Genomic DNA, 19,048 nt, shown 5'->3' on the forward strand with positions numbered 1-19,048 from the left:
AATCTGAGTTGTTTATGATAGAATTAAATCAAATCTCAATTGTTTGTCATAAGTTTTGTATATATTATAATAATAATTTCATTTCAAAATTGTTATTGAATTACATTTGTAGAATTGAGACTTTTGTGATCCATAATAATTATAAAGAGTTTCAGAGTAAAACTTTTGTGGACTCTTGTCCATTAGTGTTTTTAAGAGTTTTTTTACTTACCTAAATATAAAATAAGAAATGCATTTAATTTAAAAAATTGACTAGTAAAATCTATTAAAAAAATATACATAAATCTGTAAAAATACACCAACTTTATTTCCTTACCAATAATTTCATAAAAGAATAATATATTTTTAACTATTAAATCAACTCTTATCAATATATTACATTAATTAAATCAACTCTTATCAATATATTACATTATTAGTCGCTGCCTTCACCAAGATTATAACCATTAACCCTGCTTTGACATAATATTTTTTCCTAAGTTTTTGGTCTTTAAGCAAAGTTTCAATTCGCAATTTGTATTAACCTAAATTTTAACCAAACTTCAACGTTCAACTTCTTATTGTGAAAGTCCTGTGACCCAATGCTATTTTAGGCATTTTAAGAATAGGAAAAGTTTGAGGGATGGGCAAAGTTTTTTCCACCAAAGTTTTTTTAAAGAGAAGTCTGAAGATAGGGCAGCATTTCTTAGTACTGCATTGGGATCAAGAAAGGGTTTCTATCCAGTTGACCCAGCAGAAGCACCAATAGCATAAGTAATAAGGTAGGAGTAGGAAAGACACGGGAGACGACTGGAGCAAGCACAGATATAGAGACAAATAAAGCTAGAGGGGCATAACTCGTTAGAGATGCAGATCCCATTCACTTCCAGGCGTGGATGCATATCCCATTCCACTCTGATGAATCACATCGCACTGCAGTAATCACACGATCGACTCTTTCCAGCACATCGTGTCTGTGTTGTGCCAAGCTAAGCTCATCTTGAATAATCGATACATACCGCCTAAATGTTTGTATCAGGTTTGTTTGTCTTCTGAATTGACAGGATAGCCCTAGAAACGTGTTGTTGAAATATAATTTCAACGCAGCCGTACGCTCCCCAAAACCGCCAGCAAAAACCACAAACCGGTTTAAAGATTTCTCGGACCGCCTACCTGCAGAGAATGGTTTTCGTACACAAGGGCCCGAGAAAATGTGGAGCTGACACGTGGTTCAGCCCTGACGTAACGCAACGTCATTTTCTCGGAGGATAAAGTTCAACACTTGTTGGTCCTCCGATATTGTTCTCCACCGTTGGATTTGCTCCCGTGTTCTCCGCCGTTGATCACCTGGAGCTGCATACGAACCCACATCAATTCAATGTTTTGCGTGGAGTAAAAGGTTTATGGTTGACCGCCGTAGGTAAAAGAATTTAATGATTGGTACAAGATTTTGGTGAGGCTCTTTTAATATGAGCATGGGCATGTTATAATATATGTTTTTATATATATTTATATACGGCATGTATTAAATAGGAAATCGTATGTAATAAGTTTAATGTTTTTTGTTTTGACTTTTAAAAAAAATGTTATGTATTGCACACGGGAGGAACAAAAATTATTATTCACAGCAGTGAAAAAGAATGATGGAGCAGTAAAAGAAAATCACACAGCAGTGTGTAAAATGAGAAGAACCAGGTGATGTAATTTTTGGAATAGCAAAAACCATGTGTGGTTTTGCACAGCAGTGCAGAAAGGAAATGGTGGAGCGATTTTTGTAACTCTGTGTAAATTTCTTTTCACAGCAGTAAACTTATGTAAATCTTTTTATTACAGCAGTAAGTTGTTTTTCACACCAGTGAATATAAAAAGGGATTTTACAGTGGTAAATCTTTGCATCAGGTTTTAATGAATAGAATGCTTTAATGGTAGTGAAATACTCTGTCTCTCAGTGAAATTTCTTTTAAGTCTTCTGTGTGCACAAAAGATCTTGGAGCAAAAGAAACAGAGCATTGCCTCTGTGTGTTTGAATATTTGGTTTTTGGTATTTTCCCCATCAAAAATACCCAACACGTGTGATTTCAATTTTTTCAATAAATAGAATTTATTTATAGCCTATTGAATTGGTATTTTCAAATTTGAACTAGTACGTGGATATCGAAAATATTTGTGCATAAGCTTTGTACATTTAATTTGAACCATGTCCATTTAATTTGAAGTATAATATTTGTGCATTTTATTATTTAATGTATTTTTATTACTCTTCTCTCACGGTTACGTTGCCTGAGCTAGTTTTATGTGGATCCTCTCCTTCACCTGCCTATCACTCATTATTCCACTTTGATTATTGATATCAACATTCTAGGTTAGAACTTTATGTGCTTCATGGGCCTCTGTGGCCTTTATAATGTCGTGATGATATATGCAGGAGACATGGTGCATGACTTTCGGGAAGAGACATGGTTATCTATTAGGAAAATTTTCGGAAAGAGACATGGCTATCTATTCGGAAAATTTTGCGAATACTTTCATGGCCTTGATTGCAATAAATAAATAACTCTCGTTAAATTCCATAAAGAAATCAGGTTTATTTCCCTACTGAGCTTTTTAGAGAATATAGAGATTCTAATGAGACTCTCAAAGTGAGTCTTTGACGGCACAAGCACGATGACTAAACAATTAGTGCAGCAGCAGGCAATTTCATACAAATTCGATGACTTTTCCCAAGAGACATGGTGGATGACTTTATGAAAGAGACATGGTTATCTATTATGAACATTTTGCAAATGCTTTGATTATCATAAATAAATAAATATGCACGAGTTATAGCGAATGTAAAATGTACTTACTTTCAAATCTACAGGGACTATAGTTGCCTGCAATCCTTGATTTAAATCTAATAATTAAAATTTAAATATTACTTACAACTTGTAGAATATAACTCTACTACTTAAGTCATACATTTCACACAATTATGTTTGGTCTACTGATCTCATCTATCTCATCGATGAGAGATTTTTATGGAATATGTAAATTTTTTTAATCAACTTCAAAAATCTTAATTTATTTCACTAATCGTATAAGTTTAGTATATATTTTTAATATTAATTATTTAATTAGGATAATTATTTAAGTTGTAAATATGTCGAAGTATCAATTTATAATAGGTATAAAAACATTTTGTTATATATTTAAAAATTAAGTGAACTATTCAAAAATCATGAGAAATTAGTCAGTTACGACTACCTCTCATGGAAATGGTCATACGTTTGAATGACTTACTTAACGCAGTTGAATCCCAAAAATGATATTTAAAATTGTTAAATTATAAAAATAAAATAAAATATAATTTTATTTTAAATAATTATTATCATGATTAATGATAAAATTTAATACATAAGTTAACTATATATACATTTAAAAAAGTATGTAATAATTTTTTTAATCATGGAGATTTATTTCTATTTTATCATGAATATTCTTAACTTGTAAATATGGTTTGTTACAATAGCATGGGCAAATACTATGGCTTATCAATACTACTCACCAAAAAAAACATAACTCATTTCATATAAAGCTTATTTTAATTAATGAATTTAATAAAAAAATATAAACACTTTGAAAATAAATCTAAACTTTTGATTTGTGTCTATTATCAAGCATATTTCATGGAGGTTAAATCTCTATTATCCATTTCACTCTTATTTACAAATAAATTAAAATAGTGAAAACCCTATGACTATCAATTATTTTGCCTAGTTTTTGCAATTTTGATCAAAGTTTCTAGAAAATGATGAATATTGCTATTATCTAGTAAATTCAAAAATCATTTTCTAGTTTCTCGATATCTTATTTTTAATTTTCCATGAACAAGACTTGATGTGACATAATTCCCCTAGCTGAGGGAAATTCATTTTCACTATTTCTAAGTGCCTAACAAATTATTTTAAAATAATAATAAAAAAAACTAATTTTGTGAGTGGCCATTTCGTGAGGGAGTGCTCTCACAATGTTATGCCTAGCATTGTTATTACTTTGTGCAATGATGCCAAAACTAACAAGGTTTCATTTCGCTTACGTAAAGGTGAGGGTGCTAGCTACTATTACTTTGTTGTTGAAGAGAATGGACTATATCAAGTTAAGTTTTGCACTCTGTAAAAGTCTAATTTAATATGTGGAGTTAAGGCATGGAAGAAAAAGCCTAATTTTGTGATACATAGAGAAAGGAGAAAGGTTGTGGGGTAGTACAATAGAAATAGTGTGTGGAGAAATTGGGACGAAACATGTGGAGGTATCTATGAACTATTATTTTAATTTGAAATTACTACCATTTTTCTATGTGGAGAAAGTGTGTACGGGGGAGTTTGTTAAAAACTAGGGGCTATATCAAGTCAAGATCTCTTCCTCTCTACTCTCAATATGGCTAATTTAATATGAGCAGATGAGGCATGGATGTAACACCCTCCTTAGACATCTACCCAAGTAACCAACCAACCGAGGTAAACATGCAACGAGAGGTTGCTATGACTGAATTAGACCTCCTATGTGACCTTAAGGAAGTGGAATCGACAGAACACATCAATGAACCTATCCATATAAGACACAGCAACCTAAGGAGACATGTCAACCAGTCAAACATCCAGTCAGTGGGTCCCACTATTGTTCTCGACATCTTAAGCCTCAATCACTCCATGGTTATATAGAAATGGAAAGGTTAGGATGAAAACAATGTTGCACCTGGAAAAACCCATTCCATGATAGAAAAGGACCATGTTCAATACCATCCATGAAAAATATAGAAAGGGAAATACACGTGCAAATCTATACCTATAATGAATCATGTTGTAGTTTCTTGATCCTGTCTTTCCCAACTTAATATTTGCTTCCTCTTGCATTCCTTTCCTTTCTTTCCCTAAAGCCAAAATGCTCCAAGAAAACTCTAAGTGTCCAAGAGTGAAAGAGAGAGAGAGATAATAATGAAAGAGCCTTAAAACTCCACTGGAAAAGGTTAACAACTTATCCTCATAATCCTTTTTATGAATGAGGCCTCTATTTTATTAATTTTCCATTACTTTCCTTCAAGTTCCTCCTCACATGCAACATGTGACCTTTCACCTCCCTTTTCTCCTAATTTCCATTATTTCCATAAGTAAACATACCCAAATGCCATTTTTCGTTTCCAAAGCCTTAGTCAATGCCTTTTCCAATTTCCTTAGCCATAAACAACCAAATGAATACCCCCTAGGATGTCTTGCCCAAAATTTCACATGGAATAAGTGTCCCATCCATCATGGTTATTAATTTTTCCTTTATTAGATTTTATTAGATGGAATTTTCACCAGGTTTTTTACAAAACCATCCCTTGTTGAGAATACATTGCCTGATAATAGACAACCCCAAGACCTCAGCAAAACTACTGAGAAGCAAACATACTGGTCAGGGATCTTTATAACATAACTCAATGCAGTATTTGCAATGATCACCCTTCTAAAAAGGAAGGCAACATAACAACATAATGGCATCAAATCATAATGACATGACACCCATACCACTTATTGGAGCTTTATAACATAGCTCATAGTGGTATTTACATCCATATATATATGTGCATCTACCAAACATCGTCAAAACATATACCTGAACATATAGCCAAGCATATAGAAAAATCACACAAAAACATCAAGCCAAAATTGCTTTGCCTCAATTGGAAAACAAGGAAGGATACATAGGCTACATCTGATCCATCATATCCCATGTAGCTACATGGCACCCAACGTACTTCCATTACACTTTAAATTGCTCCAATGCTTGGTTTCGTAGCATGAGAATGTTTCTCTGCAATATACACTGAGGCTCCGGCTAGAAGTCTCCATTTGATTCCATGTGCAATACAGACAAACAATCACATGATCAGAATTCTTAACATACTTCTTAAAAAATAATACATTGAAAAAATCATGGAATTCAACTGTTGGAGGGAGTGCAAGTTGATAGGCTATTGTCCCAATCATCTCAATGATACTAAAGGGTACACAAATCTAGGGTTCCATCTTGCCACATGATCCAATCCATAAGGAGAGCTAATTTTGTTTGATGTGAAAGCACACCTATTCCACAACCTAGAACTCCTTGAACAACTTGTTCTGATATGCATAACTTTTCTACCTATCTTGTGTTGCCTTTAGATTTTTCTTTATAACGTGCATTTCTTGTTCCATGAAGCCCAACATCTCTGGTTCAATCAACACCGTGTTAAATAGATTACTCCAACCAATGGGAGTATTGCAATTCTGCCCATCCTCAATGACTCCCAATAATAGTTGTTGTATGTGAACTCAAACAAGAGGAGATACTCTTACCACTTCAATTGTTGATGAATCACATACATCTTCAACATGTCCTCCAATATCCTATTGACCATTTTTGTATGTCCATTTGTCTGTGGATGATAAGTTTTGCTAAAGGCCAACTCTTTTCCCAAACCTACAAATATCTCCTTCCAAAACATGGAGGTGAACTTCGCATCCCTGTCTAACACAATCTTCTTTCGAACATCACGTAATCTGACCACATCTCTAATGAATACATGTGCCAAATCACTAGCTGAGAGTGTAGACTTCATTGGAATGAAATGTGCAACCTTTGTTAACCTGTCCACAACAACCATGATGGAATCATGATGTCTCACTCTCTTAGGATACCTTGTGGTGAATTCCATTGAAACAACATCACATTTCCACTATGGAATCACGATCTTTTGTAGCAGTCCACCTCGATGTTTACACTCTTCTTTCACTCGCCGACAACCAAAACATCTCGCCACAAACTCTGATACATCCCTCTTTAGATTCAACTAATAGTAATATCACATTACTCGTGTGAGTGACTTCTGATAACCTTGATGACATGAATAAGGTTTCACGTGAAACTCTCTCAAGATCACCTTCATGAGCTCGTTGCTATCTAGGACATATTGATAATTAATTCTTAGTCCACCTTCTTACTCAAACTAGGCATAATCCTCTCTACGCTACATCTCTCCCATCACTTAGGCTCTCCATGCTGAGAATTTAATCTTAGTCAAGCTCTAGATTCCACTAAGACTCTCCATGCCTCTTCATGGCTTATAGTACTTCAAAATACCTTTTTTGTTTTGAATTTATTTATATAGTGCATGCAGGAGATATCTATAGCAACTAACTCCAATTCCTCTACATTTACTCTTCAACTGTCAACCCATCCGGACTTCAAAGTCTTTTACAGTGCCATCATAGAATTCACACCTTAGCACTTATATCGAAGCTTACACATCGCAACTTTGTAGTTGTGCAATGTTACACATTATCGATTGTCGATCTTTGATATTCAAGCCCCTCTCAGTTATCTCCCTTATGTGTCTCAGCCATAGGACTGGGTGTTTTGATGAAGTGCCAACCATATCGGAGCCCCGTTATCAACGATTTTCAGCTATTTCCCATATTTTAGAAGCCACATATTGCTGATTGCCATTCTTCAATTTCCTAGCTCCTTTCACATGGGATATTATCATGAATTTCTCACCATTGGAGTGAAGGCAATGACCGGTTTCTTAGCCTTAAGGTTCTTAATATTTTAGACTACCATTGGGGGCTACACTCCTTTTGTTATGCACTATGCCCATGATTTGTTTAAGCCTTCGCGACCACCTGCTATCTTGCATCATGCATCCCAGTTAAATTTCATTGTGGCACATGAGCCAACCATTGTAAACCTCTCATCATTGATTTCAAATGTGATGTCATCACTACCACGTGAAACTCTCGCAGTGGTGACACTCATCACCTGGATATGGTGTATTAGGCCACACAAAATGGTGGAATGTTCCTACGTCACATCCTTTCGTACCACCACATCATGTTCACATCATTTGCCACTTCCACTTATTAGAACCAATATGATCCTGCCATGTGTCCTCATCAGAGCTCACTACTTGTTGCCACATGTCCTTATCGGATCTTACCAGACGGTAGCATCTCTCCTTATCTGAGCCAACTAGACACCTCCATGTGTCCTTGTGAAGGAGAGAGAAAGAGGCTTGCCATGCTTGGTTTTGCAACGATTTTCTTTGTAGTTTTTTTTGGCTCTCTCGATGATTTAAAACTAGAGGTTAAAATCCCTACATTTTTTTGTTTGTTGCACTGATTCCAGCCACCAAGGATCAACGATTGCAATCCTTTGGGACTCCGATATCTAATTCGCCAGGAGTGCCGACATGCAGGATCTCTAACCGCTAATTGAAAATTTTCATTCGATGATTGATGCACCTTAGAACCTATAATTTCCAATTTCTAGGACCTCTGATTGCCGATTTCCAGGACATGTGATATGTAGGATTCTTCCTTAAATGGGGATTTAACAACCTCGACTTCAGCACGTCATAAATTTTGACCCATAACACCATTTCTAGATTTCCACATATCATTAGGAATCTCTTCCAGAGAATTTCCAATGGAAGGGGTCTCATTGGACATTGATCCCATATTATTCCTCAAAAGATGGTTCCAAACGTACTTCCAATATTTTTCTCTTGAACTCTCCAAACAACTTGGAATCACATCCACAATGTGTCCTTAAAATGACGCCTGTAGGATCCATGGATTTCCATGCTAGACCATCATTGTCATCATCATTTTGTGGATTCTCCAATAAGTTTACTACTATGATTTTTCTCTACATGAAGCGTGCAACCACAAAGAGATTCCTACGAAGCCATCTCTACTAGCATCTTCTACAACAAGAAACCAATATTGTCTGGTTGACATCAATGACAACACTCCTCCCAAGCCGAGAGCCTCCCAACTTCCCAACACATCTCCATAGCATGATTATTGACATCAATTCCAACACACTTGCAAATGCCTTCTCTAGGCCACTGGCCATGCACACAATGCCAATTGTCCAACATTATTTACTTACCAACATTAATTTTTACTCCCTTCATGGAATTCATCTATATTGTACAACCATTTCAATAGATTAGTAGTGTGATACTTATTATTTCTATTTTTTTCTTGGATCTCTTGTTCAACTGGAATAAAATATTGGCTTCCCTTCGACCTTATTTAAATGTAAAATTGTTGTTATTTCAATACAATATTATTACTTTGTATGTGAAATTGTATTGTTTCTCGATGGCTACAATTTCTTCTATAGAGTTGATTACTTAACGCCATTGCATTATATTGTAACAAATTCCTTCATACTTTTACTTCTCTATGTGTGAATTTATTCAATGAAAAATTGCAAAAGAACTCTCCCTAGTTTAATCATGATGATATTCAAAATTACTCTAATTCATATAGGTTTTGTAGGAAAACTTAGGAATTTCCTCTTTTTTACTTGAGAAGGATAGGATCGCAATCTCTCTCCAATCAACACTACCCTATTCTAAGCTCAATAACTAAATTTCTGGATTTTGTTTAATTCATAGGAATACATTAAGTATTCCACTCTCGAAGAATTAAGTTAATTCTTATTTACAATAATTTATTCACAACTCTTCCATGGGTTTATATGTGTCTTTGACAACCTAGTACATGTTTTAAAGTAATTTATTTTTTTATTCCTCTTTATATTTGTAGTTTACTTACAGGTTTATAGGTATTTCTATAAAGGTGCCCGAATAAGACATAGAGGCTTATTTATAGAAATATTTTTCTTTTATTAATCATAAATCTCAATACTAGATGGAAAAGAAATAGTCTATTTGATGGTAGATGAATCTCACTAATAAGCTTCAATATCAAAAATTATATAATATATTCTACTTCTACCCTTGAATTCATGAAAAACACTTTCTTTAACAAAACTCCTTTATTGTTACACTCACAACTGGCTTCTTATGTTACTATCCCTTCATTCACTTCCCTTTAATAGAAGGAATGTAACTAAGCATGCACAAATTATTTCATTCTCAAATATAAAACGCAACTCATTGAAATCATTTATGAGTTATATTCCTAGTCTTGCAACCATTTATCTATAGGAATATAACTCATTCTATTATGTGTATCTACCCATTTCCTAAGGCATTGACTACTATAAGCTCAAATATAAAAGTTACAGAAAAAACATATGTCATCAAAATTCATTATGGAGACAATATTCATGCATAACATATTGTAACAAGCACAAATTATTTCTATACAATCAACATTAAATTTGTATGAGCACTATAGCTACTTAAACTATTCCAACATAAACTTGTTAGAAATTAATTGATGGAGCAATGAAACACAATAAATATTGTAGAAACAAAAATATAGAAATGCATAAGATAAAAAAGAAAAATATACATGGTTCACCAAATTTGGGCTACATCCACAGAGAAACATTGAGTTCTTCTTTTCTATTATACAACAAAATGAAGAGATACAACCTACACTAGATCCACTATGAGTTTCCCTTTGTTCTCTCACAGTTTCCACTCTCCTTTTCACTAAAAATAATAGCACGTGGTCACAATACAATTCCCTCATATAAAACAAGGGTTTCCTTCTAGGGGAAAAAAATCTAAATTAACAGAATTTTTACCATCATATCATGTGCCTTATGAACGACCTAGATTAACTACAAAATTACAATATTTTACAACACGAATTTTCATCTAATTTTATCTTTAGTGGTGTTGTCCCGAATCCTCGCTGGGGGAGCTCATAAAATCATCATTGCCTCCCTTGAATCCACTAATGATGATTATATAGGTAGCACTTCCACCTCGTTAGTAAGCAGGATCCAACGCGGTTGAATATATATATATATATATATATATATATATATATATATATATATATATATATATATATATATATATATATATATATATATATATATATATATATATATATATATATATATATATATATATATATATATATATATATATATATATAATAAATAAATAAAATAAAAATATAAATAAATTCTAGATTAATCATGCTCCACATCCAACACAACTTATAAGATATAACATAAATACATCTAACCTTGAATCGATGCTTTGGGAATATTCAAGAAAAAAGCACATTCCATCAAACCATGAACTGTATCCAAGAGTTCCACCTGAGCTCAAACCATGTTACCTTCAGGAATCCATTATATCTTTGATTCTTAAGTGGTTTATTTTGTAGATTCTTCCCATCCAATGTCTCTTCAACAAAATTTAGGGACATTAAATTTTCAATTTCCTTTAAGGTAATTTATGCTATGACAATGAAAGTTAAAGATCCAATTACTTACTTTGCTACTCTTTATTTGTTGCAACTAGTGATCTATCATTTAAGGTAACATTTTAAGATGTTTAATCATAATTACAAATATGAATTCATCACTTATGAATAGAGTGTAGGAAAAGCTCTTGCCTTTACCACTTTTCATTGTTGTTATATTATTGTCAATCCGACCCCAAAAGTGAGCTTAGTCAAGTACCTTCTCGTTGTTTGTGCACTTGTTTCATAGAATTTCATAACCACAAAAACTAAACAAGAAAAGTGTATAATTCATAACATCAACACAAGTAATTCAAGTGTCATAGTTAAAAGAAATAAAAGTAGCTTCAAATATCTACAACATGCCCTCTTACACTTCACCAACTATTCTTCTTTAACTCAGTTTTTTGAATTTCGAGGTTTACCTTGAATTACAGGTGATTTATGAAGATTTTGTGTATATTACTTCTAGCTATAACCATGGAGTCTTTTTCCTTTGCATTTCTATGCACATCGACTGTCTACACATACAACACATTACTATAGCTATTTTCATCCAATTTAGGAATTTTCATACACATACATATGTGTAAATATATATATTAAAACAATACATCAGCAATCAAAATTTAATTTTAGGGTTTTTCCTTCATAGCTATAGCTGCATCATTAAGCCAAAATTCTTAGTTTTTCCCCACTTTGTTATGCTACTCCAATATTTTCAATCAACATTTCCAATCTATTTGATTACATCATTCGAGTCAACCCCTTTTATGGTTATTTCGGTTCAATAAAAATCCAACTTGTAAATATTCTTAAGCCCCTACAATTTCAACCCTTTTCATTCTTAAGATATCACATGTTTTCCCTCATTCGTACATCTTTCCTATACCATATCTAAGTACCTTTCTATTTTTATTGTTTCTTGGGGGCATTTAAAATTCCATTATTAATATAATTTTCATCTTTACTATTCCCTATGATTATTATTTTTCTTTTTCTTTAAACCACAATTTACAGTGATATTTTATTTTGTCGTAAAACTTATGAATGCCCATAAACTATTTTGTATAACAAGGTTGTCGGAAAATAAATTCTAGCTATATACATATCTTACTTTAATAATAACATAGAACAACCTAATATAATGACAATGTGTATATAATAATAGGCCTTAAATCGTTTCCAACTTATACTCCAATAGATACTTCATGTTGTCACAACTAATTGTATTCCTTTCAGATATTTCTTTTATAATAGTTTCTTCTACCCTCTTGAATCCACCTTGTTTAGATTTAATTCATTCAATAGTGTATTATCACCAACTTACGTTAGCTTGAAATTCCTGTATCAAATTTATTTGATCTTTCTTTGTAATATATTTACAAATATAACTAAAAATACAATCACTTCTTATGTTATTATACTTTATTCACCTCAAATTCAAGCTGAAAACAGTGTAAAAGAGGTTGTCTCTCCTCCATAGAAAGTTGGTATATAGAGTAACATTATATAATTTGTGCATGATATTTGGACAATCTCACTGCACTCACTACATCTCTCATATACTGTATAATGGTATTTCATTATGTTTGAGCAAGTACATATATACTAGTAAATTGTTTTTCTATTTTCATGGTATAAGTGCGTCTTTTGTCAATTTACATTTATTTAATGTATCTCACCCCACTAAGGGTATTTTTGGATATACAATCAAACTATTAATATCCGTCAACCTTTTCATGAATTGGTTTACTACTGGTTAGTTCACATTTTCTAGTCTTTTACCCTTTCCAACAATTATTTGATTGAAAGTGACACTTCATATTCTGTTAACACCTAAGTATGATCTAATTTCTACTCATTCCCATCTTCCTAAGTATGATATAGTTGGTGCTCATTCCCATATTCGAATTTTGGGTGGCCCATAGGCCTCAATATTCAACCTACAACTCTCATACCATAATTAAGGCACATCATTTTCATAGCCATTTTTTTTTTTTTTTTTTTTTTTTTCTAAGCAACATTACCTACTTTGTATTAATATTTACAGCAGAAACTTTACATACGAGATTTCTTGCTGCCCATGTCCGAAATTGGCGCCATGGCAGCTGTGACATAGTCCCAAAACCCATTACATCTCTGTAAAACCCACCACTAGAAGGTACCTGTATATCTCCCTAAAAACCGCCAACAAAAAGACTCAAAACAACTCTGTGAAACCCACGCAGGGGCAGAGTTTGACAGATGGATACCGGGTAAGTTGTTATGGCCCATGCCAAAAAAACTACTTTCCGTTACGGTAGAGAAACCAAGAGACAGCAGTAGATACATAAGACCCAGAAACACAGATTAACAGAAAAAACTAGAAAGACACGAGACAGCAGGAGAGATGACAAAACCGACCACGATCCCATACGCGTCCAGGCATCCTGCGTGAGCACCACCTGGGCTTAGCCCTCTTCCTCGTCGTCCCCCGGCTCGTCCTCTGGCTTGGCTTCACGAATCCAAGCCCAACCATGTCCTTCTGGTAGGTCGTCCAAGAAGGCCGGCAATTCAGGTTCGCCCTCCCGCAGTGCAGCATCCCTTGAGCTTGACGCCTCCCCCAATGGCCTCTTACCTTTATCCACAACCCGACATTCTTCCGCCAGAGCCTGAGGCAGACTTCCTTCTTGCACCAGGGGAATTCTCCCTTCGTTATCCATGGGATTCTCCATTGCAGGTGGCCGAGGCAACCCATCTTCATTCTCATTCGGGATCCTGGTGAATAACACGGAAATATGGGCATTGATGCCCGAATTTTCTCCAGAATTGCGCAGTGTGAAGATGACGGAGCCAAACGCAGGTAGGCTTGGCTCGCCATTGTTAGACCCTCCAGCTTCCACGAATTGGCTGGCCTGCACCTGAGGAGCTCCCACACGTCGATAACAGTAAACACAGCAGCAGTGGTGATGTAGGTCAGCTGCAGGCCCGCGGGAGGATCTGGCTCGCCCTGAGCCTCTGCCTCTCCGACATGGCATTCGCTCCCGCACCATTCTTCCAGATACCTCTTCCTCAGATGGAGTTTCCTTCCAATTCGGCTCACGATAACAAACAAATGACTGCAAGTATGAACCAGGGAGGACCAGCAGTCGGCCAGCCTCCCCCAATTCCACAATAACCCCAGAATTTGCAGAGCGTTGAGCATGAACACCATTGCAATGGGTTTCAACTGCCCCCAAATCTGATTTCTTAACGAACCCTTCATTCCTTCGATTTGTCCCCGCATTGAATGCGGCCATCAACCTCCGCTGTTGTACCTGTGCCTTCATAAAGGCTTGTGTGCTGCATTGCTGGTCGATGGGAGGTGGCGGCGAGGAGCCTTAAAGCCCTCCGTCCGTCGCGTGTCCTGTCGACCCTGGTAAGTGGCCTTACCTGGTCATGCGAGGTGGCACCCGCATCCGGGGCAGCGACCTCCTCTTGGATTAAGCTTTCACACTCCTGGAGCTGCTGCCTGTTGGATATGATGTGAGTGTTGCCCGAAATTAGGGGAGTGCTGGTCTCAACCCCAATATTGGCCAGGAGATCTGCAACTTTGTTTCCTTCCCGACGAGTGTGTTTGAAGGAGATAGCCCTTGCATTAACAATCCTGTGCGCAATTTCATTTAATCTTGCCTCAAGTCTCCAACTGGGAGCAATTTTCCTTGCTTGTGAACCATTATGTATACGAGTTACCATGTTAATGAGTATTTGAGAGTCCCCTTCAACAATTAAGGGTTGGAGATTAAGTTTTCAGGCAATTTGAAGGCCCTGCCAGAGCCCCTCCAACTCTGCTGAATTGTTGGTGTCCCATCCAATGCTTCCAAAGTAGATTTGTAGAGGAAAGCCCTCATGGCTTCTGATAATGCCTCCAAACCCTGCAGCCCCTGGGTTGCCTTTGGAGGCCCCATCAAAGTTTAGCTTGTATGAGTTTTCAGGGGGAGCAATCCAATGACAATCTTTTCTAATGCTGCTGCTATTGGGGAGGTTGCTTCTTTGAGGATCTTGAGGTATCTGCAGCTGCCAATTTCTTAGTATGTTCTGCTCACTATCCTCAGTTGGCATATCTTCTTTGGTCCAGCTTTGGAGCGCCACTGTTTCTTGAATGTTTCCTTGAATCTTGTTCCATATTACCTCTAGCGGTGATCTTTTGTTCTTGAAGATACGCTGATTGCGTTCCTTCCAAATATTCCAGAGGACAATCCCTGGGATAATGCGCCATAGATAATTGAGAAGTGAGCTTTTGAAGGGTTGCCTGGGCCATAGCCTTAAGGAATTAATAATGTCGTCCTCCTTTATGCCTTGTCTTTGACATCTGAATCTGACCCTGTTCCAGAGAAGCTTGGCTAAGGGGCAAGAATTCAGTAGATGCTGGAGTGTTTCCTCTTCCTGAAGACAATTGTGACAGATCGAGGGGCCATGGAAGTTTCTCTTTCTGAGCTTATCCCAGGTGAGAATCTTTTTGTGCCCGGTTAGCCAGAGAAAATAGGTGATTTTTGGCCAAGGACCAAGCTCCCAAATTTTTTTCCATAGAGGGTCGGGGTTAGCTGCGAAGTTACAGAGAATTTTATAGGCTTCAGCTGTGGTATAGGTTCCTTTGGGCAAGTATCCCCATCGGAGAATGTCCTCGCCATTGTCCTGTCTTATTCTTCTTTTCCGTAACTCAATATCCAGCTCCATGTTCATCCTTTCATCTTCGCTGTTATGGATTTGGCCGCTTGATTTCCATTTTCTGAAGCCCGCTTCTAGCTCTGGTTGCCAGTAGAGTTGGACCTTTTCCTGTTGTTGTTCCTGCCTCTCCGGTATCCTTGTGGGGTGGAGAATGTTCGCGAGTCTTGGCATTTGATTCCAGGCATCCATCCAGAATCTTGCGCTACATCCATTTCTGATTTCCCAGAAGCTATGCTGTTGTATGATGTGATGGTGTTGCTTTGCAGCGTTCCATATCAAAGAGCCTTTTTCAGTGGGAGTGAATCTAATGAGTTCCTCGCGAGGTCTGTTGTCTGCATACTTCGCTGTCCATATCGTTCCCCAAGGTTTTTCTGGGTTGGTGAGCCACTGCCACCAGATCTTGGCATTCATGATGGCGTTACTGTGTTCAGGGTCTCTTAGCCCAATTCCTCCTTTGTCTCTGGGCATGCAGACTTTTGTCCATCTAACCAAGGCCCATTTACGATTGGTGGCCGAGCTGCTCCATAATAAATTTCGCTGCATGTTCCTGAGACTTTTCAAAACCCATTTTGGTGCAGCCAAAGAAGAAAACAGGTAGAGAGGCATTGCTTGCAGGATCGATTTGATGAGTACAATTCGGCTGGCTAGATTTAGCGACCTGTGAGTCCAGAGGTTGAGGCGATTTTCTATTTTGTCCAGAAGGGTGCGCCAGGCAGAGTGCTTGATTGCAGAAGCAGTGAGAGGGGCACCTAAGTACTTGGAGGGAAGAGACGCAGAGGCGAAGCCTAAAATGCGAGAGACAACAGACTTGACTGACGGGGGGGTGTGAAAAAAGAAAATTTGCGATTTGGAGCAATTGATAGTCATGCCAAACGCCAGAGAGAAGTCCTGGAGGAGACCTTTGAGTCTACGGGCTTCTTGAGCAGAGGGGTAACCAAACAGCATTGTATCATCAACGAAGTGCTGATGGGAGAGGGCAGGGGAGTTGTGCACAGAGATACCTTTGATTTGCCGCAAGCAAAGAGCTTGCTTGATGTGCCTTCCCAACCCTTCGGCCATTAAAACAAAAAGAAAGGGGGAGAGGGGATCACCTTGCCGGATGCCCCTGGAGGGATTGAACGAGCGTGAGGGAAAGCCATTGACCAGGATGGAGAAATGAGTAGAGTTAATCATGTTCAGGATCCATCGAATCCAAGGAGGACAAAAACCAAAGGCTTTGAGCATATGATGGATATAGTTCCAGTTCAGTTTGTCAAATGCTTTTGAAAGATCTAGCTTGAGTAGCATACCTGCTTGCTTGGAGTTCTTGAGAGAGTGGATGATTTCATGAGAGAGCAGGATACCATCCATTATGTGTCGCCCCTCCACATAGCCAGATTGCTCCTTGGATATTAGTGCTGGCAGAAGCGGTTTGAGCCGATTAGCTATGACCTTTGAAATTACTTTATAAATGACATTGCATAAAGCAATGGGACGAAATTTATCTGGAGTGATGGATTCTTCCTCCTTGGGAATGAGAGCGATGAAGGTAGCGTTGAGAGAGGGAAGAAGCCATCGTGTTGCTCTGGATTCTTCAACAATCTGCCAGACTTCCTCTTTCAGCATGTCCCAGAAGGCGTGGAAGAATGTAGTTGTGAACCCATCGGGACCAGGAGATTTGCCCTCTTTGAGTTGCTTCATGGCATCATCCACTTCCTCAATGCTGATGGGGCACATTAAGAGTTCATTTTGTTCCTCTGTAATAATTTTTGGAATATTGCTGGTAATTTTGTTTATGGCTTGTTGCCTATCTTCTCCCTGCTCTTGATGGACTTGTTGGAAATGATTGAGGAGCTCGGCTTCAATCCCTTCATGCGTTTCTACCTTGTCACCTGCTTGGTTTTGGATGAAGGGGATGTTATTGTACATTCTTCTTTGTACTGTAGTTCTATGAAAGAATTTAGTGTTGCGCTCCCCCTCCTTCAGCCATCGAACTCTTGACTTTTGCTTCCAATAGATTTCTTCCTGCTTCCCTCTTTCGTCCAGTAAATTGTGAATGTGGCGTTCCTTTTCCAGCGTTTCTTCCGTGTGCCCCTCCGTGATGATCTTCTGATGAAGGTTTTCCAGATCCTGAACGAGCTTTTTCTTCTCCTCAAAAATGTTGCCAAAGGTTTCTTTATTCCATTGTTTCAGATGGCTCTTGAGAAATGTTAGTTTCTTCTGAAATTGGTACATTTTCGCCCCTTCTGGAGGGATGAATGAGGTCCAGATGGTCTTAACAAACTCTTTGAAGTTAGGATGAGTGAGCCAGAAGCCTTCGAACCTGAAAGGTCTTTTGGTTGTGTTGCCGGGTCTTTGCCATTGAAGAGCTATTGGCCAGTGGTCTGATCCTGAATGAGCCAGAATGGATGCTGAGAAATCCCCTCCTAAGTGGACCGCATTGTCCGAGAGGAGGAAGCGATCCAACTTGGAGGCGATTTGATGCTTGCCTGCCCTGCGATTGCTCCAAGTAAAGGTTCCATTGCAAAACGGCATATCAATAAGGGAAGCCGAGTTTATGAACTCTTTGAATCGATCTACCTCAGGCTCCAATCTGCTTCTTCCTCCAAGCTTTTCTTCTGATTTTGTAATCATGTTGAAATCCCCAGCAGTGATCCATAGCGGGAATTTCCTACTATTGCTGAGGACTTCGATAGTGTCCAAAAGCTCTATTTTGTCGTTGGTTTCTTGCGGGAAGTAGACATTTGACAGATTGCCATGAATGTTAGTTCCCAAAATATGGAAGGTGGCCTGTATCAGATGATGCGCCGCATGAAAATCGGAAAGGAAGACCGCTTGAGTGTTCCAAGCTATAGCCAAACCTCCCGAGGCTCCACTAGCATCGACCGCCACTGTACGACAGCCTGGCCAGGCTTTTGAAAGGAAGCTGTCTAACATAGCGCTGTTGCATTTAGTCTCCTGGAGAAAGCAAATTTGGGGCTTTTCCTTCTTTATCATGTTTCTCAACATCCTGAGTTTTCCGGGGCTGTTGAGCCCTCTAATATTCCAGGATACAAGCTTCATGTTTAACTACTTGCAGAGGGCTTGAAGTACTTAGTCAATTTGGCATATCTGCCTGAATCGACTAAGATTTTCCCAATCTCTATCGTCCTTTGCAA

This window comes from Pinus tabuliformis, chromosome 6 (genome assembly GCF_031772625.1).
Source record: "Pinus tabuliformis cultivar Carrire ecotype Pingquan chromosome 6, CPIR1, whole genome shotgun sequence".
Taxonomy (NCBI): Eukaryota; Viridiplantae; Streptophyta; class Pinopsida; order Pinales; family Pinaceae; genus Pinus; species Pinus tabuliformis.